The following is a 26,837-nucleotide window of genomic DNA, read 5'->3' as shown; positions in this document are numbered from 1 at the left end:
TTTATTTATTTAGTTTTATTTATTTTTTTAGAAACCAGAGTCATGATCACTTGATCACAAATAATTCAATGCTTCATTTGCGCCCAGAAATATAGTATGAGTGTGTGTAAATACTAGTGTTGTTCTGTAAGGGTTAAGTGACTTTGCTCCTGTGTGAACATGCCTGAAACACACCCAGATCTTTATAACACCACAGATTCACTGCACTCCTCTCAGATGATCCTCAGGAACAACGGCTTCATTCCCTTCATCATCATCATCTTCCTCATCTTCATCTTCATCATGGGGAAGCAGGTGAGACTCCAGCCTCGTATAGTATGGGATCATCAATACAGAAGTGTGTGTAAAGTGTGCTGAGACTTCTTCATGAATGCAGATCTGTTGTCCATCAAGATTCCAGATTTTTTTTTCTAGAATCGATACGCATTCAACCCCAAACATGCGCATGTTTTTCTGATCATCTTTCTGCGATGGAGGTCTGTGGTTTTCTGCACATCATTCACACCAAACCAGAGGTTTCTGTTTCTGTTTGGAGAAATATTGCCATAATTATGGCATGTTCAGCATTAGCGGTGATGTTTGTAATAATGTCATTGAGGAGGTCTGAAATCTGGATGAGATCAGCCTCTGAGACTCCACAGACATCAGCACACGGAAAGACTTCAGGCTAGAAATCCAGAAATGAACATAAACTCAGCATAATAATGCCATTATGCGTTTTCAGTTTATTCAACAACTGACTGAGAGGCCAAGATAAATATCGCATAATTATGAACATACTATGAATATACTAGTTAATGTACACCAATACGACTTAGAAAATAAATTTATATTTTTATATGATAAAGCTATATATATATATATGTGTGTGTGTGTGTATATATATATATATGTGTGTGTGTGTGTATATATATATATATATATAGATATAATAAACACAAAAATACTATATAATAAACACAAAAATACAATATAATAAAATATATATCAAATATATATCAAATAAAATTAATTGTATATGACAATGCAATGTAGAACAATATAATTTACATAATTCAATAATTCATTTTGTAAATATAAAAATATATGTAAATGTTCATGACTAATAGTATTTAATACATATATATTTTATTTTTGGATATAATGTATTGTATTCAATAATTCCGTTATTTATATAATAATAATTTAATTTAATTTAATTTAATTTAATTTAATTTAATTTAATTTAATTTAATAGATAGATAGATAGATAGATAGATAGATAGATAGATAGATAGATAGATAGATAGATAGATAGATAGATAGATAGATAGAACGATAGATAGATAGATAGATAGATAGATTTATATATATATATATATATATATATATATAATTTTTTTTTTATATATATATATATATATTTATATATTGAATTTTAGGAATTTTTATTTTATTTTTTCCATATTGTTTTGTGTATAATTCAGTTATTTATATAATAATAATATATATAACAATGCAATGTAAAATCACATTTTATGTATTTAAAAAATAAAATAATTTCCTTTTTTGAGTTTATATAGTTACAGTAAACTCAAAAAATGAAATGTACATAAAAATAAAATGTATTTATATAATAGTGCAATGTTTAAATATTCATTTTTGCACAAACTATTTACATTATACATTTGTACACTTAACCTTACATATACTGCATGTAATATCTTTTATTTATTTAAATTACATTAATATGCATAGTAAAAATAATTGATTTAGTTTATTTATAATGTATTTATTATAGTGTCATATAACCAGAGAACTGGGAAAGTTGTCAGGTCAAACCAGCACAGGAAAGCGCCGCTCACTTCTTCAGAAAGTCTAGGTCTGTTTGTAACATGAATATTTTAATGGAGGTCAGATTGAGGCGCACTTCTCTCTAATGGTGATGGAGTGTGACGTGTGGGATGTTTTTGAAGGGTGCTTGTGAGTTCCCTCTCAGTGTAAATGTGCTCGTCTGTCGATCCCACGCGGATTCACATTCTGTCCAATCACAGGAGGAGCTGCATCTGAGTGACGTGTAAAGCGACCAATCACAGTTCACTCTGAAACAGTTGTCGCCACAATAACAGACTGAGTTTAACAAACATACAGTCATGCTGGGAGATGGGCGGTGGGTTTTTCTGTATTGTAGGAGCAGAAGAAAGAGTTTTGTTCGGGTCAGTGATCTCAGAGCTTCTCACAGCCCCTGCTAATTATACAACCGCCCAGAGCCACAGAGAAACAGAGCGCAAGAAGAATTCACATTCATTTACACTTTCAGAACACTTGCATTGCACAGAAAACATTGCAATTAATTTATATACATATTATTTATTTATTTATTTATTAGTGTGTATAAAATATTATATACAAAATATGTGTGTGTGTGTGTGTGTGTGTGTGTGTGTGTGTGTGTGTGTGTGTGTGTGTGTGTGTGTGTGTGTGTGTGTGTATAAAAAACACATGAATCACATTAATGAATATGCAAATACTTTCAGAACACTTGCACAGAAAGCACTGCAAATATTTGGCAAAATACATTATATATATATATATATATATATATTGCACATAAAGCATATAAATGTATATATACATATGTAATATGTATTAAAATGTCAAATATAATATATTAAAATGTTATAAATGTAAGTCATATGCAAATGTAACTTCAAGATATGTAATAGACTGCACACAAAGCATATATGTGTGTCTGTGTGTAAACGTAATATAACAATTTGTAAATAATATGTATATGCCCATATATTCATACTCATTTATAATATGACATTTATCATATGTAAATGTAACTTTAAAATATGCAAACAATTGCACACAAAGCATAATGTGTTATACTTTTTAAATATTATATAAAAAATAATTACATATATGCACATATATATTCAAATGCATGTAAATGTTAAAATATGTAAAAAAAAATAGCTTGGAAGGCATAAAATATATATATGCATATATATTCGTATACATAAATATAGCTTAATATATATTTATAATTGCACAGAAATCATTGCAATTAATTGCAATTGTATAATGTCTTTATACATTATACACATGCAACAATACCAGACTCTAGAAATCATTAGTGAGTGTTGCTGGTGTGAATCAGTGGTTCTGTGCTGGTTTTAGCTGCTCTGTTAATGCTAATGTTAATGTTCTCTGGTGAAGTGCTTGGGCCTGGTCACACTTGATATGACCATTAGCAGTCCTTTGTTGTGAGGGATGGAGGCGTGTCCAGGCCGACAGCATGTCTGTTCGAGGGGTTCCCTGCATGCAGTAACGCATGAGGATGCTGTGCGCTTCACGCTCGCATGAACACACACACACACACACACACACAGCAGCGCTCCATTGTCCTTCACATGCGTCTGTCTGGACATCAGCTCTGCTCTGCTCAGTAGCTGTTTACTCGTGGAAACTCAGCTGAGATTCACTGTAAGTCTCTCTGAATGTCTTTACTAGTGTGTTGTTTTGTCCTTTTAATTGATGACCTACTTATTTAGTTAGTTATGGTTGAGCAGCAGATGATGTCGGTGACCAGCGCTCATGAGATCCGAATAGAGAACTCTTTCTGGAAATGTGATTATGTAGTTCATTGAGTTATTGAAGTTTGCATTGAATTTAAAAGAAGAAGTGATTATTTATTAACAGTGTCCACATGCTTTTGGAAAAGCTAATCGTGATTTCCAGGGCCTGGAAAAGTTTTTGAAATTAATTAAATATATATTTTTGATATACTATATATACTTTATTGTAACAATATAAGGTGTGCTTTTTATCTCTATCATTACTCTTCTAGTAATGCTCAACTTTGAAATATTTGAGCTAAAAATGTTCTTTGTGAATGCATTTATTTTTGCACTGCAACAATATTGTGAGGTTTATGAAATAAATAGAAGAAATGTAAAAGGAAAATAATAAACTAAATAAAAATACACTTCTCTGAAAATAAGTCTTTAACATAAAAATAAATATAAAATATAATATTAAAAATATAAAATAAGAAATTAAGTGGCATTTACTGTAAAAATCTACATTATTTTTAATGTGTATATATATATATATATATATATATATATAAACTGTAAACATTCACAGTATGATATTGATTAATGGTCACATTGTCATGCAGGTAAACAAATTAAATATTTATATTTTTGTTGCTCAAGCGTTTAAATAACTTATTTTACATATTTATTATGTAATTAATAATTAGCGTTCTAATAACTCAGAAACACACTGCAGATCCTACACTAAGCCCAGTTTGAGAAACCCTCATTTAATCAATTTGTAGTGCATTTTATGATGTTGCAATCAGAAATTGTATATATTTTCTTTCTCTTTGCTGTTTTATATCAATGTGGTATGTGTAATGGTATGTTTACAGTTTTTTTCGATTGCTAAACAACAGTGGGCACAACTGGAATCACATGTGCAAAACTCTAACTACAGTCTGCACAGCAGCAGTTCATGTGACCAAACTCTAGTTCGTTTTTCATTGCTTGAACACAGTTTTTCAAAACTCTACACACTTATCCCGCACAACACTGTGGATTTACAGCACTTTGTTCAAATGCTAACACACTGCTGTCAAAACTGTGAAGCACACATTCAAAACAGAAGAGATTTCAAACACTGCTGATTGCAATTTCAGGATTAGCCCTGAAAATTATTTGTTCGAATTACAGTATGAACTTTTAGATTCTACCTTTTTTTCTCATTACTGTAATTCCGTAAATTACTACAGACTATTGAAGCAAACTGCTAATTTTCATTTACCTTAAAGAATTGTTATGTTCTAAAAATTTAAATAAATCATGTGAATGTCCCTCTTTTCTTTGAAGAAAATATTACTTTGTATGACGTCACTGAAATAGTTCAAACTGTAAAGATGTTTTCATCATGTAATCTGTAATCAGTAACGGACTACAATTAGTAAGTAATCTAGCACTATATACAGTACTATAACATATATATTAGGGCTGTCAAAACTAACATGTTAATTATGCAATTAATGCATGCTTTGGATTGTGTAAGGGATTAGATCAATATGAACATGTTATCAAGCACAATAAGATGCAAAAGAGGCATTGGCGTGCTAACACGCACAGATAGCGCTTCAGATAGCATACTAATAGAGCTTCAACAACAACAAAAACTAAATGTTTTTGGCAAGTGTCCTTGTAAGTACAGTCTTAAATGAGTTAAAAGCGAAAAGAGAGAAAACCAGATGTGCATCATGTGCGTCAGGATTTAAAGAGACAGTGCTGCTTTTAAAGTCAAACCTGCTGCAGGCTGTCATTGATGGAAATCACAGAACTAAAAAAAAAATCGCTGTTCTTTGCCAATTAACTTTTGTGGATAGAATAAAGATGAATCTATATTCAATTTATAGTTAATGTAAAGATTGTTTATGTACACTTCAATTATAAAGTTCTTGTTATATATTTTTCAAACCTATTAAATGTTAGAACAAATATTTGTCTATTTGGAAACACTGCATTAATTAAGTAGAGTCACACAAATGTGCACATGCTCATAAGTCTGTCACATGTCTGATGATGTAAACATTGTCAAATACGGTATGCATTGAATTTATATGGCTTGTTTATTGACAGTTGTACAAGCTCACTGCCTAAAGGAATATTTTCTGTTGATTTGAAACGGTCAGGTCTGTCTTTTGATGTATAATTCAAGCGTGCTAATTAATAATGCTTAGCATTTGTTAATGGAGCACTGAATGGCATAGCTTGGGAATCGCTGGCAGGAGGGCAGAGCGGCGTTTGGCAGAGAAGACAGAGATGAGTTTAGCATACAGTCATTCACTACTTCTGCTGCTGCTGCTGCTGGCAAACACTGAATACAACTGTTGTCAATGCAATATGATCCTCTCTCAGGGCCGCTTCATCACCGCCAGCAAATAACTTTCATTTGCAAACATGCATGGATTTCACATCAATGTTTGTAATAATCATGACAGAAAATGAAAGGAGGGACACATATTAAACTGATAGTTTTACTCTGAGATTGAACTTGTTTTTCAGTTAAGTGTCACTTAAGAAGAAGAGATTATTTCTATTTAAACTAGACGAGGAAAGTTTGACCAACACTGGCCTTAAAAGGTTTATAAAAGCCCCATGGAGTGAATCACTTTTACAATAGCTGTTAAAGTGTTTCGGTGGTTGCTAGGGTGCAGTTGCTAATGTGTTCTGCATGGTTCTACAAACCCTGTGTAGTTTGAAAACTTGTCTTTCTGGGCCACTGCTAAAGGTATTTTATGTGTTTCCTATGCAGTTGCTAGGGTTTTTGCTAAGGTGTCTCCAGGCAGTAGCAAGGGTGGTTGGTGGTCGCTAAGGTTTTGCTAAACAGTTACTAATGTGCTCTGGATAGTTGCTAAAGAAGTTTATAAAGTGTTCCAAATAGTTGGTTGGCCAGTGCTAAAGTATTCATAATGGCCTTCTAGTGAGGTTGCTAAGGAATTGACAGACAGTTGTTAAGCTGTTGCTAAACAGTTACTAATGTAATTGACTAATTTGTCATAAGATATTGCTCTCTTGCCTTGCAGAAGTTGGCATCTCAGGTTCTGCATTATCCTGGTTCTCCTCATATCTCACAGACAGGCAATACTTCATCTCACTACACAATTCCAAATCTCCTACTGTCTTGCTCAAATAAGGAGTTCCCCAGGGCTCAGTTCTCGTACCATTATTATTCATCCTTTAAATTTAACCTCTTGGCCAAAAAAATTGTCGTCATGGTTTTAACTACCACTGTTATGCTGATGACATCCAGATATATACTGCTTGGCATCCTTATCTTCATGTGTCAGTGAGTGAAAGGATTGGCTACATTCAAATTTTCTCAGTCTGAACTTGAATAAAACAGAAATTTTAATAATTGGTCCCCCATCTCATCAAAAAAACTGATGTTTCTAGCATTGATCTTGATGCTATTAATCTATTTTTCCATCTGCTACTCTTAGAAACTTGTCACTCTAGACCATAGACTGTAAAAAAAATGGACGTAGTGTCCGTGACGTCATCCATAGACTCCGCAATAGCGGTTTTGAAGCGCAAAGTGTGCAGAGTGGGCCGTCGCCATCTTGGCAGCGCGTCACCGCGCGACTCTCCTGGATAATCGAAAATGGGCAAAAAGGCGGGAGCTGATTGCTGAAGCCACGCCCACCTAGCGCGATGGCATTGTCAGCAGTGGCAATCCACCTGTCACTCAAGTGGCCACGCCCTTAATTATGCAGAATTTTAAGTCTTAATATAATTTAAACGGATGAGTTTTAAAAAAAATTCACCCCCCTCACAGTTGTCATGAAGGGCAAAATTAGCAATAAAGACCAAAATCATTTTTTGAACCAGGCTGTAAACATGTTTTTTTCTGCTGTAAAGTTGGGCATTTTAACATGGGGAGTCTATGGGACTGACTCCCATTTGCAGCCAGCCTCAAGCGGCCAGTCGATGAATTGCAGTTTTTGTCACTTCCTTATTGGCCTCACGAGAGAGAGCGGGAGGTTGCCGCTCGCTCTAGACCCATCACTAACCTTTGCCACATTAGCAAACTCTTCAAAGCTGCTTTTTTTTTTCAACTACGTAGAATTGCACAACTTCGTCCTTCTCTGAGTAGAAAAGATGCGGAGTCATTAGTGAATGCATTTATTACCACTCGCCTAGACTATTTGTATATTGTAATGCTTTTTTCTCTGGCTTACCAGCTCACTCCATCGTTCGTCTGCAGTACATGCAAAATTCTGCTGCCAGTTTATTAACTACAACAAAAAATTCTGCTCACATCACCCCTATTTTATTTCAACTTCACTGGTTGCCTGTATCTAATTCGTGTGTGATACAAAATTAAAGACACTTAAAGGTCTTGCTCCCTCCTATCTTTCCGACTTACTATCTTCTTATATACCTTCTCGCACACTCCAGTCTTCTTATTCTTAACTTCATTCTGTATCGAGGTTCGGCCTATCTTCAATGGGCGGCAGGTCCTTTTCCGTTATTGCACCCAAACTTTGTAATTCACTTCCCCTGGCAGTCAGAACAGTCACCTCTTTTAGTGAATTCAAGTCAAAACTAACTTATTTGTTTAATCAACACTATCACTAATTTGTCCGTTTTGTTTTCCATTTTTATGTCTTCAATACATAATCTGTGTTACATGCAATTTATGTGCATTGGGTAAATATCAATTGATATTGTTCCTTGTTATCAATTTTTGTTGCTTTGGTGTACAATGTTCAGCGTCATTCAGCTCGGGAAAGGCGCTATATAAATGAAACATGTCATTATCATTATTATTATTTTTTTTTAATGATAATGATAAATGTTGCAGAACAGAGCAGAATACATTGAGTGCAGCTGGTGAATATCTCGGGTCTGGAAATAAACTCTGCATTGCATTTGAAGGCGCTGACCTCAGAAGCTCAGCAGATCCAGTGCTGGTAAACCCATCTGAGGCTGGGACTAGTTTACATGTAACCTGCATTAGACGAGTATCTTGCTTCGGCCCAAACCTCTCAGTGTCTCCGAGAGTGAAGGAGTCTCAGGTTTTACACGACTGCCAAGATGTGTAGCAGATGCCCGCAGAGCGCCATGGCAACAGTTGGCATGACAAGCATGCAATGGATTTAAAGGAGCAGTTCACCCCAAAAGACCTTACTCTATAAGACCTTACTCACTGTTATTACTTCTGTGGGATATTTTACAGGAGTTGATGTAATAATTCCAGATTTTAAATATAGAAATATTCCTAGTTAATTGAAAATTTTTGTCATATACTACAAAACATCATGCTTTCATCTTTAAATCATACAAATGGAGCAGAATCTGCACCCAAAATACTGTACTGTATGTAGGCCTAAATTTAAGATTTATGTATTTGTATTGCATATAAAATGTACATTCTTTTGAATTATGTAGTTTTAACATAAAAAAACTACAATTAACTTTATAGTTATAAATACTCTAAATGAAACAGGTAGTACTAATCAACTGGATGTGTTTTAAATACACAATAACCATGTCAAAATATATTTCAAAATGTGTTTCAAGTAAAGAATAAAATGCATAAAAAACATTTCCAATCTTACAGTAATCAAAATGTAACTACTATATATCAAAACTAGATTTATAATGATTTAATTATGTTTATTTTTATATTTGTTATTTGGAATATTGTATATGTTCTTTGCTGATTTATTTGCTGATGCTGATCTGGTGATATATTTGAGCAAATATAGGTTTGGTATTAAGGTTTTTTTATGCAATTCAAATACATGCACTGGCTCTATTATGCATTCTGAGTACAAATTGGTTAAAAAAGCCCCATTGCTCTTCACTCTTGAAGTCGACTACTCACATTGAGTCAGTTTTCACGGCCTGTTTTAAAGTGAATGCAGCCTGGCATGATTTCCATGCAAATGAGCGCTGGGAATGAGAGGCGTTATTTAGACGCAGCCCTCATGCTGTCAGGTCCTTCTAACCTTGTTTAAATGCTTTTGTCCTAATTAGCAAGTGTCTGTGACTGCAAACACCCCCCTTCGGATGTCTCTCCACTTTGAGTGGCAGTTTCTCCGGGCGACCGGGGGAAATTTACTTCTAAAGTGTCCAGAGACAAAAATAGAGAGACAAAAGCTCAGGGCTTGAAGGAAGGCGTTTGGATCCGTCCTCACCAGCATGATTTGCCAGTAGAGCTGGAGGGAAAATATCACATTTAGCATCTGGTTCTTAAGGTGCTGGAGGAACAGACAAGGCTCTCTGAAGGCGTCTCAGAAATGGCCAAACGCTGGGTCTCAGACTGGTGAGGAGGGATTGTTTGCTGCTTTCTGCTTGCTGTGTTTCAGTGGCTGATTGTTTGATATCTGGTCCGCTAAAGAGGACTAATCATCAAGCTGTTTCATGGCTGTTTTCTTTCTGCGGAGTTTGTCTCAGTCATTCGTCCCAGGGTTTGTTTTAAATCTCTAAATCTAAAGTTTTTAATTTAGCAATTAATTCAGCCTGAACTGTTACCCTGCAGGTCTCATGCAAACTTTGTTTTGCAGACATTTTCAGTATTAGTGATACTACAACCCGAATTCCGGAAAAGTTGGGACGTTTTTTAAATTTTAATAAAATGAAAACTAAAGGAATTTCAAATCACATGACCCAATATTTTATTCACAATAGAACATAGATAACGTAGCAAATGTTTAAACTGAGAAATGTTACACTTTTATCCACTTAATTAGCTCATTTAAAATTTAATGCCTGCTACAGGTCTCAAAAAAGTTGGCACGGGGGCAACAAATGGCTAAAAAAGCAAGCAGTTTTGAAAAGATTCAGCTGGGAGAACATCTAGTGATTAATTAAGTTAATTGATATCAGGTCTGTAACATGATTAGCTATAAAAGCTTTGTCTTAGAGAAGCAGAGTCTCTCAGAAGTAAAGATGGGCAGAGGCTCTCCAATCTGTGAAAGACTGCGTAAAAAAATTGTGGAAAACTTGAAAAACAATGTTCCTCAACGTCAAATTGCAAAGGCTTTGCAAATCTCATCATCTACAGTGCATAACATCATCAAAAGATTCAGAGAAACTGGAGAAATCTCTGTGCGTAAGGGACAAGGCCGGAGACCTTTATTGGATGCCCGTGGTCTTTGGGCTCTCAGACGACACTGCATCACTCATCGGCATGATTGTGTCAATGACATTACTAAATGGGCCCAGGAATACTTTCAGAAACCACTGTCGGTAAACACAATCCGCCGTGCCATCAGCAGATGCCAACTAAAGCTCTATCATGCAAAAAGGAAGCCATATGTGAACATGGTCCAGAAGCGCCGTCGTGTCCTGTGGGCCAAGGCTCATTTAAAATGGACTATTTCAAAGTGGAATAGTGTTTTATGGTCAGACGAGTCCAAATTTGACATTCTTGTTGGAAATCACGGACGCCGTGTCCTCCGGGCTAAAGAGGAGGGAGACCTTCCAGCATGTTATCAGCGTTCAGTTCAAAAGCCAGCATCTCTGATGGTATGGGGGTGCATAAGTGCATACGGTATGGGCAGCTTGCATGTTTTGGAAGGCTCTGTGAATGCTGAAAGGTATATAAAGGTTTTAGAGCAACATATGCTTCCCTCCAAACAACGTCTATTTCAGGGAAGGCCTTGTTTATTTCAGCAGGACAATGCAAAACCACATACTGCAGCTATAACAACAGCATGGCTTCGTCGTAGAAGAGTCCGGGTGCTAACCTGGCCTGCCTGCAGTCCAGATCTTTCACCTATAGAGAACATTTGGCGCATCATTAAACGAAAAATACGTCAAAGACGACCACGAACACTTCAGCAGCTGGAAATCTATATAAGGCAAGAATGGGACCAAATTCCAACAGCAAAACTCCAGCAACTCATAGCCTCAATGCCCAGACGTCTTCAAACTGTTTTGAAAAGAAAAGGAGATGCTACACCATGGTAAACATGCCCCGTCCCAACTATTTTGAGACCTGTAGCAGAAATCAAAATTGAAATGAGCTCATTTTGTGCATAAAATTGTAAACTTTCTCAGTTTAAACATTTGCTATGTTATCTATGTTCTATTGTGAATAAAATATTGGCTCATGTGATTTGAAAGTCTTTTAGTTTTCATTTTATTAAAATTTAAAAAACGACCCAACTTTTCCGGAATTCGGGTTGTATGTATGTATGTATTTATTTCCATGCAATCTTCATGTAAACTTGGTTTTTCACTTAATTTTAGTCTTGGAGGGGCTACTACTATTCATTCATTCATTTTTTTTTTATTTACTTATATGCAGTATTCATTCAAACTTTGTTTTGCAGATAATTTTAGTCTTAACAGTGCTACCATTTATTTATGTATTTATTTATACATTAATTTATTTAATTATTTATTTATTTGTTTGTTTGTTTAGCTCAATTCATTTATCTCTAATTATATATATATTTTGTTATTATGCAGTCTCTTTGTTTTGCAGATAATTTTAGTTTTAGGGATACCAATATTTATTCATGTGTGTATTTATTTATTTGCTTATTCATATTTTTATTTATTTTTTTACCATGCAGTTTTCATTCAACTTTATTTTTACACAGTTTACTCACAAGTTAGTTAGTTGTGTTCACCATTCCACTTTCACTGAAGCTTTGGTTTTATTGCTTTGCTTTTGCTGAAGGTTTTCGGACAGAATCAGATCTGCAAAATAAAGCCAGAGTGATGCTTGGAAAAAATGCATGCCCCAGGCACAGAACCACAGATCATATGTGGAACAATCATTATCCCAATCCATATCAGACGGCTGGAGGTATCGATAGCATTCATACAAGAGCTGGTGAACAATGTATTTCAGTCGAACTCAAATACAGTGCGGGTGAAGGATTTCTGTAGACTGCAGAATTTCCAGCATTCTTCAGTTTTACCACAGACTTGGGAAAGAGTGGCAATGGTATTACAGCAGCCGACCAAAGTATTTCCACACTCGCACATATATAGAGCAGAATAAACGTTTGTTTAGTGAAAGTGGTTGGGTGAAATGAGCGAGTATATAAAGCAGGCGATCAGATTGCGTGTCAAATCGTCAAATGCAGCGTGTTAAATCTATAAACGGCTGTTTCTTCAACACTGGGAACTTCTTGTCAACTTGAGCTTTTAGAAAACAATCTGACAGCTAACAAAACTCAAATGCACATCATCAAATGATTCTGTCATTCAGTTAACCAACAATCAATCATTCCTATCTCAGATTGTGCATTCGGATTTTAATCATTAAAATCTTTTATCTTTCACTGCAAAAGTAGACTGTTGTAATAATTCACATCTTACATTTATTTATTTTTTTTAGTTTTTTATTTTTGTTTTGTTTAGTTTTTTTCAAAAATCCTGGTTGGTTAAACTTACATTTTAAGGCTAGTGAACACTTAGTTTTAAGTTGAAACAACCTTTTATTATAATGTTGAATTTTGAGTAATTTTAAGTGTATCTATTGCATCAGTATTTTTACATTTATGTGTTTAATAATATTTGTGCATAATTTGGTAAATTGATAAAAAATTATGCACAAACACTCATATTTATCTTAATTTTTATTTGTTTTTATAACAAATTTTGATTTTTCTTCATTGCCATCTTCTCCGCAAACAAGTACACTAACTGTATTAGTCTTTTATTTATTCTTTTGCTGGTTTTGATGGAAATTACAGTTGAAATGTATTAAATATTGTTAGTAAATATTGATATAAATGAATGCAATAATTATAAAACATTTGTATATTTTAGTCTAGTCCTCTAGTTTTGTTTTCTAGTTTTATACGCTATAATTAACTTTTTCTTTTTTTTTTTTAAGAAAATACTGTTTGTAATTTTTGAGTGCAAACTGTTTCTACACCAATCTTTGCTTCAGTGTATGTTTATTAGATTGCCATAGTTTTAAATATATATTTTTCTTATTGATTTTCATACTTTAAGACAAAGTCTGAGTCTGCAACAAAATATAAAATTTATAGTGAAAGATGAAGGCATGAAGTTTTGATGAGACCTTCATATAACAAAGAGTTAAAATATGTTAGTCTGAATGAAAATCAACCCCTGTGACATACTGGAAAAGTGCCTGAAGTTGAAGAAACACCCAATTATAAGTTGTGCAATGTGCTGAAAGTTTCATCGACGCACATGTTGTAGAAACATGAGTTTGGCCTGTTCAAGATGTGCAGGAAATCCCCTTTTAGTTCATACATTTGAAACCACAGAATATAGTCATGAAGTAATTTGTCCTTTTGTGCATCAGCTGGTGCTTCCAGAGATCTTCATGACGATAATGTAGCTCTATTAGAACAGAAGATATTTACTGCTTGTCACACAGTGATTCGTTCACTGTCTCTGCAGAAGATAATTAACTCTTGCAGACATTGACTGGCAGCCGTGGGATCAAATTAAACTGGATTTCTCAGCACTGTCATCATGAGTTGTGTGGTATAGCGTGAGCTAAATATGCCCTTGTGGCGCTCATGTCATTTCATACCTGTGTGCTGTTATTTTTCTCTGGAACGCTAAAATATAGTTTTGGTAACACTTTTTCATTGGTTAACACTAGGTAGCTGCATTGGGTAAGATGAAATGAAGAATGAAAAATACTTCTAAATCATTTATTAATCAATGTTCATTTCACCATTTAGGCAAGTAATGCATTATTAAAAAATAGATAAAATAATTTTTTTAATAAAAAATAAAAATGCAACCTTCTTGCAGAAGAATGTTGTTTTGTTTGCGCTACCGCTCTGCTCCTGTGTGCAATTTCCCACAAAATCCGTCCTGACCGCTCTATAAATCATCATTACAGGTTTATCAAAAGTGGATCTGGAGAGAGTATATACAACTTATGCAATACATGCAAATGAATAAATACAAATAATAACTTACGTCTCTTTCATTAATGAATGCTTTTAATCGAAAAAGTTGCATGGTGTAGTTTTAAAGAAACAGATCTTCTATGAACTCATTTAATTTCAATAGAAATGCGATCACACAAGTTGGATTTGGAGACGTGATTTCGCTCTTGAAATTTTGCCAAACAAGTCTGAAATTTTAATTTGCCATTTTTTCATATTCATCATCCTTTACTATCAAAATACTATACGGATCCTAAAAACGCAGAAAATCAAACCAGATTCGATTTCTTTTTATTTGTAATTTTTATGACAGGCGAAACTTTCGGAGGCAGTTTGAAAACATGATCGACACAAATTGAGGTCGTACTTATTTTTTAACGTGCGAGAATTTCAGACTCTTGTTCGCTAAACGTCGCTTTAACTACCGTTACAATAGAATAACAAATACTTCTTTGCCTTAAGGATCCTTACTGTCTATGTGAGGGTCAGAGAGCTCTTGGAAAGCATTAAAAATATTAATAATAATTTTATAATAATAAATGATAATTCATGTTCCGAAGATGAATGAAGATCTTACTGGTTTGGAACGACATGAGAGTGAATAATTAATTACAGAATTTCCATTTTTGGGAGAACTATCCCTTTAACAAATGTATCCTATTGTATAATTAATGTTATGTAAGTGATAATGTACATCCAGCCGGTTGTTATCGCAGAATAACATGCGTCAGAATGTTGCGACTGACCAATCAGAATCAAGTATTCCACAGAGCCGTGTAATACGGTTACCAGTCTTTCCACAACATCAGTTCACAGTGATGTTGTTGAGCTAAAAAAGGTTCTTCTTTAGTGTTCCACAGAAATAAAGCAAAGTTTTAGTGAATTAGTCAGCGTTTGAATCAACTTCACTCAGCCCCGCCCACATTGCACACGCCCCGCCCCCGCTCTCTGATTGGCTGGTTGGGCGGTCCGTCATGAGCGGGCTCTGATGTACTGCCAGAAAGCGAGGAGGGAAAGACGGAGGATAGAGAGAGAGATGGAAAGAGAGCAGAAACTGAGGCGGAAGACAAGAGCGGAGCACAGCAGCTCTCTGACAGTCTGAGACCGACTCACTGAACTCATTCAGCTGATCGCTTCTGGGAACTTGAGCTCTCTCATCTGACAGCGAGGCTTTCATCATGTTGCAGGTGAGAAGAGACACTCTGCATTCCTTCAGGTGCTTTTCAAAGACACTTTTATTGCGTACAGACGCAGGCGTGGGCAGCTCTGAGGAGCTTTTCAGTTACGCAGATTCAGCAGTTTCTGACGTCTGTAAAGGTAATAAGTCAGTAGGAGCCAGTGACTCCATCAGTCAGTCTCTTTACTTCCATGATCTGTTGCCAGAAGTGGAAAGAAAACTTGCAGTGCCTCAGATGTTTGAAAGTTTATCTCGGTACATTTCCATTTTTCTAATAACTACCAATAGATGTCACTGTTAAGATGTCATATTTCAGTCCACAGCATGTGCATTGCGTTTGAACTCCAGATTCTGCACGTTTTATAAATGCGTTTTACAATTCATTGATTTATTTAACCATGCAATACACAAATGCATGCTGTGAAACGATGCGGTTAACAAGTATAGTATATCGCAAAATTATTTTGGTCCTAACGTCATAAAAATAGCTAATAAAAGTATATTTTGCAAGCATTCTAAACGTTTCTGAGGGTTCCAAACTATTTTTCCTTGTTAAATGAACATTAAGGGAAAATTCCATTATACAATTTTACAAACAATATATGAACACAGATTTTTAATGATAATAAGATGATCATTACATCATTAATAAACCAATATAAATGCATTGGATGTCACAGTTATGCATTCATACATAAATGAATGCACCTTAAATCTGAACATTGATTTATTTAATAATGCAGTATACAAATGCATGCTTTAAAAACCTGCAATTTAAAAATATATCCCAAAATTGTTTTAAACCAAAAAATAATTCACAAAAAAAGAAAGCAGACTTTTCAAATAAAACATTTCACAGTAAAACAGTTATATTAGAAGTTATGAAAAAAAATAGACAAACATATGCATAAAATTAGAATTAAAGATTTTCCACATTATATATATATATATATATATATATATATATATATATAAATGCATGGCACTTTGATGCTGAACATTGATTTTAAATAGCAATATAATATAAAAATGCATGCTGTAATGCATGCAAATCATTGAAAATATGCAAAGCATTATGTGCAAATAAATAAGTAGTTTTATGTTGGAAATAAAAAATGAAATTCACAAATATATCCCATTCCCAACATTTATTTAGACCTAAATTCATGTAATTAACTGAGCAACAAAAAAGGAGCAACAGTTTGTTATGTTGGAAATGATATGCAATATGATTTGGTTGTGAAGCATTAGTGAACATGCCTGCATAATCTAATAATAATGTATGAACTTCATAGATCAACTAAAAATCACCAAAATACTAGTTAATAAACAAACTTTGAGCAAAAGTGATGGCGTCAGTGAAGAGTAAGTTTAGTTTAATGCACGTTGGAGTCACTTGTTTTAATACATCTTTGAGCACGTAACTTATGGGTACAAACTCTACCAAAGTTATGCTGCTGGACGAAGAACAACAGCTGAATGCGAGTGAGCTATTGAAATATCTCGGTGGTGAGATCAAGAGCTGAACTTAGCTGAACCTTCTCTTATTATTTCTCAGCAGAGAAGGTCTGGTTTTCTCAGGGCAGGGCAGGAATCTGTCAACAATCACTGCAGGAATGAGGGATGGAATGGGAATATCAGGATCCTGAAAGCACGTCATTTGAAAGCTCTGGATGTTTGGCTCTCTTTCACAACATCGTCCATCCAGCCAGCATTGATCTGTGATGCAGATGGCATGTGTGCTTTCATTGATCACAGGGCCAGTGTGCTTCGTGATAATACACTTTAAGGGGCTTTTTAAGTAGTTGGATGATGAACTGATCAACGAGATCAAGCCACGTGAGAGACATTACTAACTACTCACTAAAAATGTAATGCTCACATCCAAATATGACAAAAAGATTCTGAAAATCAGCATTGTGCCTTGTTTTAGTAGATGCTTTTACTGAAAAATATTACATGGTACTTATACTAAAGAAGCAAACTTATTGTAATGATAATAATTTTGTAGTTCAATTTAATATTAATTAATTGAATATAACATTTTATATCATTAGTAAATAGTTTTCTATTGTGTCAAGCATACATTTATTTTATTTTATATTAATATCATTAATATCATAAGCAAATAGTTTTTTAAGCATACATTGTTATTTTATTTTTATATCAATAGCTAATTGTTTTTAAGGTGTTAAGCATACATTTTTTATCAAGCATAATTTATTTTTTTGTATCTTTAACAAATCGTTTTTAAATTAAATTAAGAAAAATTATTGTTAAGCATACATTTTATTTTATTCTTCATTTTATCTCATTTGCAAATTATTTTTATTTTGTTAAGCATAATTTCAATTTTATTTTTATATAATTCGCAAATTGTTTTTAATGTGAAAATATATTTTTATTTTATTACATTTTATTTTATTAAGCAAACATTTGTATTTTATTGAATTTATATTTTTAAATAATTAGCAAATAGTTTTTATTGTAAGCATGCATTTTTTTGTATTTTATTTTATACATCTAGCAAATAGTTTTTTATTGTTACATTTTTATTTCATTTTTATTTCATTAGCAAGTAGTTTTTAATGTGTGAAGCATATATATATATTTTTTTTTTATATTATTATATTTATATTATTAAAAATGTTGGTTTTAGCATAATTTATTAATATTTAAACAATAGTTTTATTAGACTTTTATATCTTTAGCAAAATGTTTATTTTTTTATATTTTAAGCACACATATTTGTTTTGTCTTGTTTAATTTTAATACAGTTGTATTTGATGAACCTAGACTGAAAGGTTTTGGATTGCCTCGAGGCCACTCATGCAAACAAAGCTGAGCTAAATGCAGTGTTAACTAGATGTTTATTCATATGTCTCTGTCGAGAGCCGATGAATCCAGTGTAATGAAGTGTTGTATGATGGAGTGAGTGTGTTCAGAGCTGCAGGTTTGCAGTGTTTAACTGGAGGTCAGTGTGTCGTTGTGTGAGAGTCACTGGGTCCCGAGGCCACGTCTGACATGAGCTGCTCTGAAGCCTTGCACAGCTGCTTGGAAAAACTGACCTGCTCGGTCAAGATGTATTTTTCATGAGAGCAGAGAGATGCTGCAAGCCTGTGAAAGCAGCCAGACGAGTGAGATCGCACAATCAGGAAATGCATTCAATTTATGAAGCATATTTAATACCGGTCTCTGATGGGAGTGTGACCCATCTCATTCATAGATCAGATTTTCACTCCAGGATCAAATGCAATAAATGAATGAATATATTTTGCATAAGGAAAATTAATATTTTGAGAACCGTTAAGATGCATTTTGCATTGCGGCATTATTTTCATGAGATTTAGCACAGATTGTTGTATCGTATTGCAGCAGTTTTGCATGAGGCCCTGAAAGTTATGGCATTAATGAGAATTTAAAGAGAAACACCACATCAAAAAAAAAAAAAAATATATATATATATATATATATATATATGTATATATATATATATAAATGAATCTGCATTGAATCTGAAATGAAATTTTACTGAAAATATCAGAATGAAAAAATGTAGTTTAAAAAACAATACAAAATGCAAAAAATATAGATGAAAAATTCTACATAATAAAACAAAATATATGCAGCAAAAAAAAAACATTATAATGAAAAAAAACCATTAATATTAAAAACAAACATAGGCTATATATATTAGTGCTGTCAATCGATTGATCACGATTAATCACATCCAAAATAAAAGTTTTTGTTTACATAATATACGTGTGTACTGTGTATATGTATTATGTTTATATAAAGACACTCTCATACAGTATATATATTTAAAATATTTACATGTATACATTTATATAATTTATATTATATATTAATATATTTAATATACAAAAATATAACATATTTATCTTAAATAAATACATGCATGTGTGTTTGTATATATATATATATATATATATATATATATATATATATATATATATATATACATAACTTATATTCATTAACTTTAATTTATTCAATATAAGTAATATATGTTATATTATAAATATATTTATTTATTTAAATAAAAATATACATTCTTGTAACAATTATTTTAGATGAATTGTAATATTAAAAACAAACCAATTGAATATTTATAGAATATTACTTATTAATATAAAATTATTTATATTGTATAATAGCTATACAATTATATTAATTATTAATATTCATTTGTATTTATAATTGTATATTAATATGTCTTTATTTAGCTACTTATATTTAAAATATCCTTTGAACATATTTTTGGCTCTTGACTGCAGTCACACACACACACACACACACAGACACAGAGAGAGAGAGGAAGAACCACGTGTCCAAACACACTTTGATATTTTGATATAAATCCATCTGTCACTTGGTGTTACGGCTGTAAAACAATATTTGTCCCAGTGCTAGTGTTAAAACACACTGTGTTGTTTGCCAGTTCTCTCTTCAGTCCGTCATGATGATCAATTTCATATTCATGAATGAATATGAAAGGCATTAAAGGCTTTAGGCTCTCGGTGTGAGATGTGTGTCGAAGCAGATCTGTCCTCTCTTGGGTCACAGCTTTAATCAACGCGTTTGTTTGTCTCTTCTCTCAGTCTTTTGCACATGTATCGAGCACAGATGAAGTCATCGTATAAACATTTATTCCTCCGCGAAAGTCCCTCCCGCGCTGTTTGGGGTGTTATTCCCTAGTGAGGGCCCTCGGATGAAGGGCGCATTGTGAGCGGCAGACAGACAGTGACCCGCTGCGCTTCTCTCGTTTCTCTCTTTTCTATCGTTTCTCTGGGTGGAGTCGCTTTTCCTGGAATTATCGGGCAGCTTTTCCTGCTCTGCTAACTTTACTTACAGTCTCTCTCTCTCTCTCTCTCTCTCTCTCTCTCTCTCTCTCTCTCTCTCTCTCTCTGTGTGCGTGTTTATCAGTCGTGTCCGATTTGCCAAACGAATCGTTCATTTGAGTCGGATCTTTTCTCGAGTCAGTTTGTAAAACAGCTCTAGCCTAAACGATTCGTTCGATTCTTCAACCAGATAATCCTTACATGTAGAAATCTTCAATTAATCAAGTGATTATCTTACATCAACAGTTAATCTTGTAAAATATAAGTAATATTTTTTATCTGTTTTTAATCTGTATTTTATCTGTAAAAAAAGTGCTTTCAAATGATTAATCGCATCCAAAAAAAGTTTTTGTTTACATAATACTGTATATGTGTGTGTACTGTGTATATTTATTTATTATGTATATATAAATACGCAAACATTAATGTACACATTTAAGAAAAATATGCTGTTTATATATTAAATATATTTATATATAATATAATATAAATATATAAATGTATGTACATGTAAATATTTTCGAAATATATACTGTATGTGTGTGTGTGTGTGTGTGTTTATATATAGGCTACATAGTAAAAAATGCACATACATGTTAACATTTTATTTTGGATGCGATTAATCAAGATGAATCGTTTGACAACACTAATATAGGTCTATATAATATTAATAATTTATGTAATATTATATGCCTTATGCAATTTAACAATATTTAATTATAATTTCTAAATAATATATAAAAAGTAATGAATACTTTGGCAATAAACATAAAATATTAGGGGTGCACCGAAATTTCAGTCGCCGAAAATCTTCGGCCGAAATGGCATTATCGGTTTCGGGCCGAAATAAAAAAAACAGCCGAAAACGTAAACCGAAAATGAATGTCACCCGCCCCTCCCATCCGTGCGCAAGCGCTTAGGTTTCACTCACGGTCGAGCTGTTATCACGCGTCTGCCTATCAAAGATTAAGCATGTCAAAGGGCTGTCACAATCAAAAAAAGCTTGTCACAAAGGCTGCACAATCGATCGGACCAACCAACACTAGTTTCGAAAACGAAAACAAGGAATCGATTTTAACGGCCTTCTCTCGGAGCGCGTCCAGCTCGTCACTATACGCTCGCAGCGAACAGCAACTGCAGGTTCTGACACACACACACACACACACACACACACACACACACACACACACACACACACACACGCACACACACACACACACACATACACACACACACACACACACACACACACACACACACACACACACACACACACACAGAGCCTATTAGTGCATAATATCAATGTAGCCTTCAGTAATGTTTTTCATTGATGTTATGGCAGTCCACATTGCTGACTTGTGCGCGTCTCAAGCGCCCTCTTTACGTTCGCCCTAATGCCTGTTTAGTTGTCGGTGGATTTGCCATTTGCCGTTAAAAAACGGATCAACGCCAAATATAGGCAATTTACTAACGATTCAATGAACACTTTGCCTATGTCTCAAAAATCGAACAGGATTTTTTTTTTCACAAAAGTGACAGCCCTATACGAGAGGACACCAAAGTTGCAATATGTAACATTTGTTCTGCAAAAATCTCCAAAATTGTGGATTTTTTTGCACAATTTTTAAAAAACTATTATGTATTATGTAACTGTTAATAAAAGTTTGATTATTATATTGTGATTTTTCAATTCAGATCCATTAAATCCAAGCAATATATATATACGTTTTTAAAAGAAGCCATTTTCGGCTTCAGTTTCGGTTTTCGGCCAAGTTCATCCTAAATTTTCGGTTTCGGTTTCGGCGGAGAATTTTCATTTCGGTGCATCACTATAAAATATAGTGTATTTACACACACATACAATATTTTTTTATGAATTAATGGAATCTATGATTTTTTTTTTTTTATTTAACTTTTTTTTCCCCCGCCCATTTTCGCTTACTTTAAGTGGAAGTACTGAAATAACTAAAATAAAAATAAAAAATCTAAAACTTACTAAAAAACCATACAGACATTTAAACATGACAAAAATCAACGAAATCACTAAAACTTTGATAAAACAACTAAATCACTAAAACATTAGTTAAACTTCAAACCGAAATCAATGTAAAACATATTAATCGAAACGTGTAGCGCGTGTAAAATGCGTCGTTATGATGTCAAGTTACGCGATGAGCCAAAAGAATCACTGATTCTCTCGATCATCGAAACGAACCGTTCGAAAGAACCGATTCGCGGAAATGGGTCGGACTTCCTATCTCTACTGTTCATGTGTGTGTGTGTGTGTGTGTGTGTTTGAGGGCAGCGCTCCGCTCCGGCCGTGGCTTTGGATTATCGTGTTATGGGTGACTGCACCATCTGCGATCCCTGCCCTGGCACAAGGGCTCTTTTTTTCTGCGAAAAACAAGCTTTGTGAAATCTGTAGAGAAGTTCTGGAGATGGCTGTGAAGCGTGAAGCGACGCGAAATCCATCGGTGGGTCAAACAGAGCTGCGTAGCCTACTGTAATATCTGTGTGTGTGACAGCATTTACTGTACGATAGTCTGTCTGTCATATGAACCCGTGTTTTACTTTTAAACGCTGTTGACTGAGAATCAGATGTGTTGCTTTGCTCTCAAAGGCTTTGGGAAACCGATGCTTTAAACGAGTTAAAAGTTAATTCCTGTAGACATGTGATATCTCTTAACGTTTGTTCTGTTAAACTGCGATTTTTAAGTCAGTACATGTTTAGTCATTTTTTGCATTTTTGGGGGATTTTAAGATTTCATCCTTTAACCCGTTCAGATCCAGTTTCCATTTCAGTGATCCTCTCACATCATTCATCACAACTTTTGATTTATTATCTTTAATTGGATGCATTTAGAGTAGAAATGAAGTAATGCTTCTAATCAGAAGATCTGGAATCTAGACAAAGAGACTCAAATATAAGTGTTTTTATCTCTGTATATCTCCATTTATATTATTATATTATATATTTATGGACTTTATTATTATTGTAACATGTGAAAAGTGTGAAATAATTTTTTATTTTCTTTATTTTTTTCGTGTAAGGGGAGCATAATGTGGGTTAATAACAGGGCAAATAATGATAGACAAAAGTATGTGTATTGCTTTATTAATATAGTCTAATAAATACTTTATTTGAGCTTCCTTATTGTGATTTAAGATAAAAAAAAATGAATCAAAGAGGCGCATATATAAGTGTTTGGTCTCTATATAATTCCACTGCTACCTTTTGTTATTTATTATATATATTGTATTATTGAGTTTTCTTTACTTTATTATTATTTTAAAACGTGAAAAGTGTGAAATCACAATTATATTTTTGTTAGCATAATTTGAGTTCAATGAGATCACATAATGATAAACCCACGTTTATACCTAAACTAATACTAATTTAATAAATACTTAATTTGAGCTTCCTTTTAAGATTAAAAATGAATCAAAGATGCTAGTTCTATGTCATTATTATTTTCATGTTGTTTATTACACTGCATTTTTTTAGTTTTCTTGAGTTTTTTATTATTTAAAAATGTGTAAAGAATTTGTCATTTGTGTGTGCAACGTGAGAAAAATTTAGGTCAAATCAGGGCAGATAATGATAAACCCACATACGTTTATTAATATTAATATAATTTATTTTATATGAGCCTCCGTGTTGTGGTTACGATTAATCAAAGATGCTCAAATATAGTGTTTGGTCTCTGTTATTGCCATTCTTACATTGAAAGGATTCATTACATAGTTTATTATTATTTCAAAATATGAAATATTTTATATTTTTTGTGTAATCAGATCATAATCTGGGTTCAAGGAGGCCTAATAATGATAAACCAACATATGTGCATCACTAAACTAATATTAATACAATAGATACTGTATTTGAGCCTCTTTTATTGAGTTGAAGATTCTTCATTTTATTTTCACAGATATTGTATTAACATCAAACAATTGTTCTTTTGTTTCCTGATGGCTTTGAGAAAACAGTTGCTCAGTCGATGTGCCAACAATAATTACTGCATCTTCACACAGCTTCACTGAACACTGTGGAGTAATGAGCTTAAGCTTCTTTTCACACATAATGAGTGGATGATGAGAACTCTCCCAATTTATGGTGATGGTCAAAAGTGCGCCTGCTTACATCTGCGCTGATGGAGCTGTCAGAAACAAAGCTTTAGTGTACTAGCAGCAGATCGGGCCGAAGCTTTCCGCTTGAATGAGCCATCAAGCCCTTCTCTGAGGAGATCTTATTACTGAAACTGGCTGTGTTAAAACTTTTATGCCATTATAATATTAAACAATGCAAACGGGCCCAATACAGAGCCTTGGTGATGTTTTAAGGACCAATGTAAATTTTGTTGTTTGACATTGCCGCTTTTCCTATATTTTTATTTATGTATTTATTTTTGGCTAATTTTGTGCTCTTGTTAATACTTGTTACTGAAACTGGCTGTGTTAAAACTTTTATGCCATTATAATATTAAACAATGCAAACGGGCCCAATACAGAGCCTTGGTGGTGCTTTTAGGACATATGTAAATTTTGTTGTTCGACATTGCCACTTTTCCATTATTTTTATTTATGTATTTATTTTTGGCTAATTTTGTGCTCTTGTTAATACTTCAGGTGTTGCAGCAATGCAAACTTTGGAAAAAAATATGTTTTTCCCCTTTTGTGAGCTGTTACCATTGGCATATAATGCAACCAGAAGTCAACAGATTAATTGACCTAGCGATCTCTGAAGAAAAATAACATGATGAAGTCATTTACAAAGTCTGTAATGTGCCTCAAAATCTTAGGTGAATGCTATAATTTTGACCCCCCCTCAATAAAATAGGGGATTATCCATGGCATCTGATATTTTGGTTTCCATTATTATTATTTGCAATGTCTAAGTCTCTCAAAACTGGCCAAATTAAAGTTTGAGACATGGTTGAGATGTTTAGAGGTCTTTTACTCGGAAGAAACAATGGAATAGCAGAAGAAATGTTTTTAGGGTAATCGACTAAAAGATAAAAAGGTCTCACTTTTGGTTTTTCTTTCCTGCAGCTTATGATTATGAAACATAAATGAGTCATGAAAGCTTTGAGTGGTTGCTGAGGCACTATACACCCCCGTTCGAAAGTTTGAGGTCGGTAGTGTTTTTGAAAGAAGTCTCTTCTGCTCACCAAACCTGCGTTTATGATCTAAAATGCAGTAATAATTGTGAAATTTTATTATAATCTAAAACCGCTGTTTTCAATATGAATATGCTATTTAATGCAATTTATTTCTGTGATGTGCAGCTGTATTTTCAGCATCATTAATCCAGTCTTCAGTGTCACAGGACCCTTTAGAAATCATTCAAATATACAGATTTGCTGCTCAAGAAACATTTCTGATTATTATTAATGTTAAAAAAAGTTGTGCTGACGAATATGTTTGTGGAAACCATGATACATTTTATTTTTTCAGGATTCACAGATGAATAGAAAGTTCAAATGAACAGAATTTATGTGAAATAGAAATCTTTTGTAACATTATAAATGTTTTACTGTCAATTTTGATCAATTTAATGCGTCCTTACAGAATAAAAGCAGATCAAACAGGTGTGATGTTTGATTCACCACAGAACAACAGAGACAGTGAAGGTCCTGGAAAGCAGCTTTGTACCTTGCTTACTGATCACAGTGAATAGGACAAACAGAGTTGCAGGAGTGTGTATTGATTTTATTAACATTTGAGCGGTAGTGTAACACAGCAGAAGTTGTGTATCGCTTGTTCACAGACGGCTAAACAGCTTCCTTGGGTCAATTTTTTGGAAATTGAGATTTATAAATCAATTTATCCATTGATGTCTGGTTTGTTAGGATCGAACAATATTTGGCTGAGATACAACTATTTGAAAATTTGGAATCTGAGGGAGCAAAACAATCTAAATATTGAGAAAATCATCTTTGCTCCATACAATCTATTGTTGGCTTTTTGCTACAAATATACCTATGTGACTTATGACTTATGAATCTGGACAACTTTAAAAGATTTTAGTTTTTTTTCCACCCTCAGATTCCAGATTTTCAAATAGTTGTATTTCTGCCAAGTATTGTCCTATCATAACAAACCATAAATCAATGGAAATATAATTTATTCAGCTATCAGATGAGGATGATTTAAAAAAGATCATTATGACTGGTTTTGCGGTCCTTGGTCAGAAATGGAGGGTGACAATTAAGGGAGTTAAGTAAACTAAGCAAACAACTAAAATCATTTTTTAATCTAGTACCTTGTCTCAATCTCGTTAACATTTGAGCGGTAATGTAACAGCAGAGGTTTTCTTTCACTTGTTCGCAGACGGCTAAACGGCTTCCCTGGGTTTCGCTGACGTCCTCATTGC

General features: G+C 33.6%; 1 protein-coding gene across 4 annotated transcripts in view; it reads left to right on the top strand.

The window, feature by feature from the left end:
* Window positions 1-224: 224 nt before the first annotated feature.
* mid1 (midline 1) overlaps window positions 225-26,837 on the top strand; it is a 48,772-nt gene continuing 22,159 nt past the window's right edge. The window contains exons 1-2 of one of the 4 annotated variants that reach the window (XM_059500689.1): window positions 225-294; window positions 26,795-26,837. The exon at window positions 26,795-26,837 is cut by the window's right edge and continues 700 nt beyond it. The gene's annotated coding sequence lies outside the window, so the exon portion shown is untranslated. Of the gene's footprint in view, window positions 295-3,389; window positions 3,472-15,447; window positions 15,613-22,746; window positions 22,939-26,794 lie in introns of those variants that run through there. The other 3 variants (XM_059500688.1, XM_059500687.1, XM_059500686.1) reach the window with 3 other exon arrangements.

Source organism: Carassius carassius, chromosome 19 (genome assembly GCF_963082965.1).
Source record: "Carassius carassius chromosome 19, fCarCar2.1, whole genome shotgun sequence".
Lineage (NCBI taxonomy): Eukaryota > Metazoa > Chordata > Actinopteri > Cypriniformes > Cyprinidae > Carassius > Carassius carassius.
This window is presented reverse-complemented; position numbering and strand designations above follow the sequence as displayed.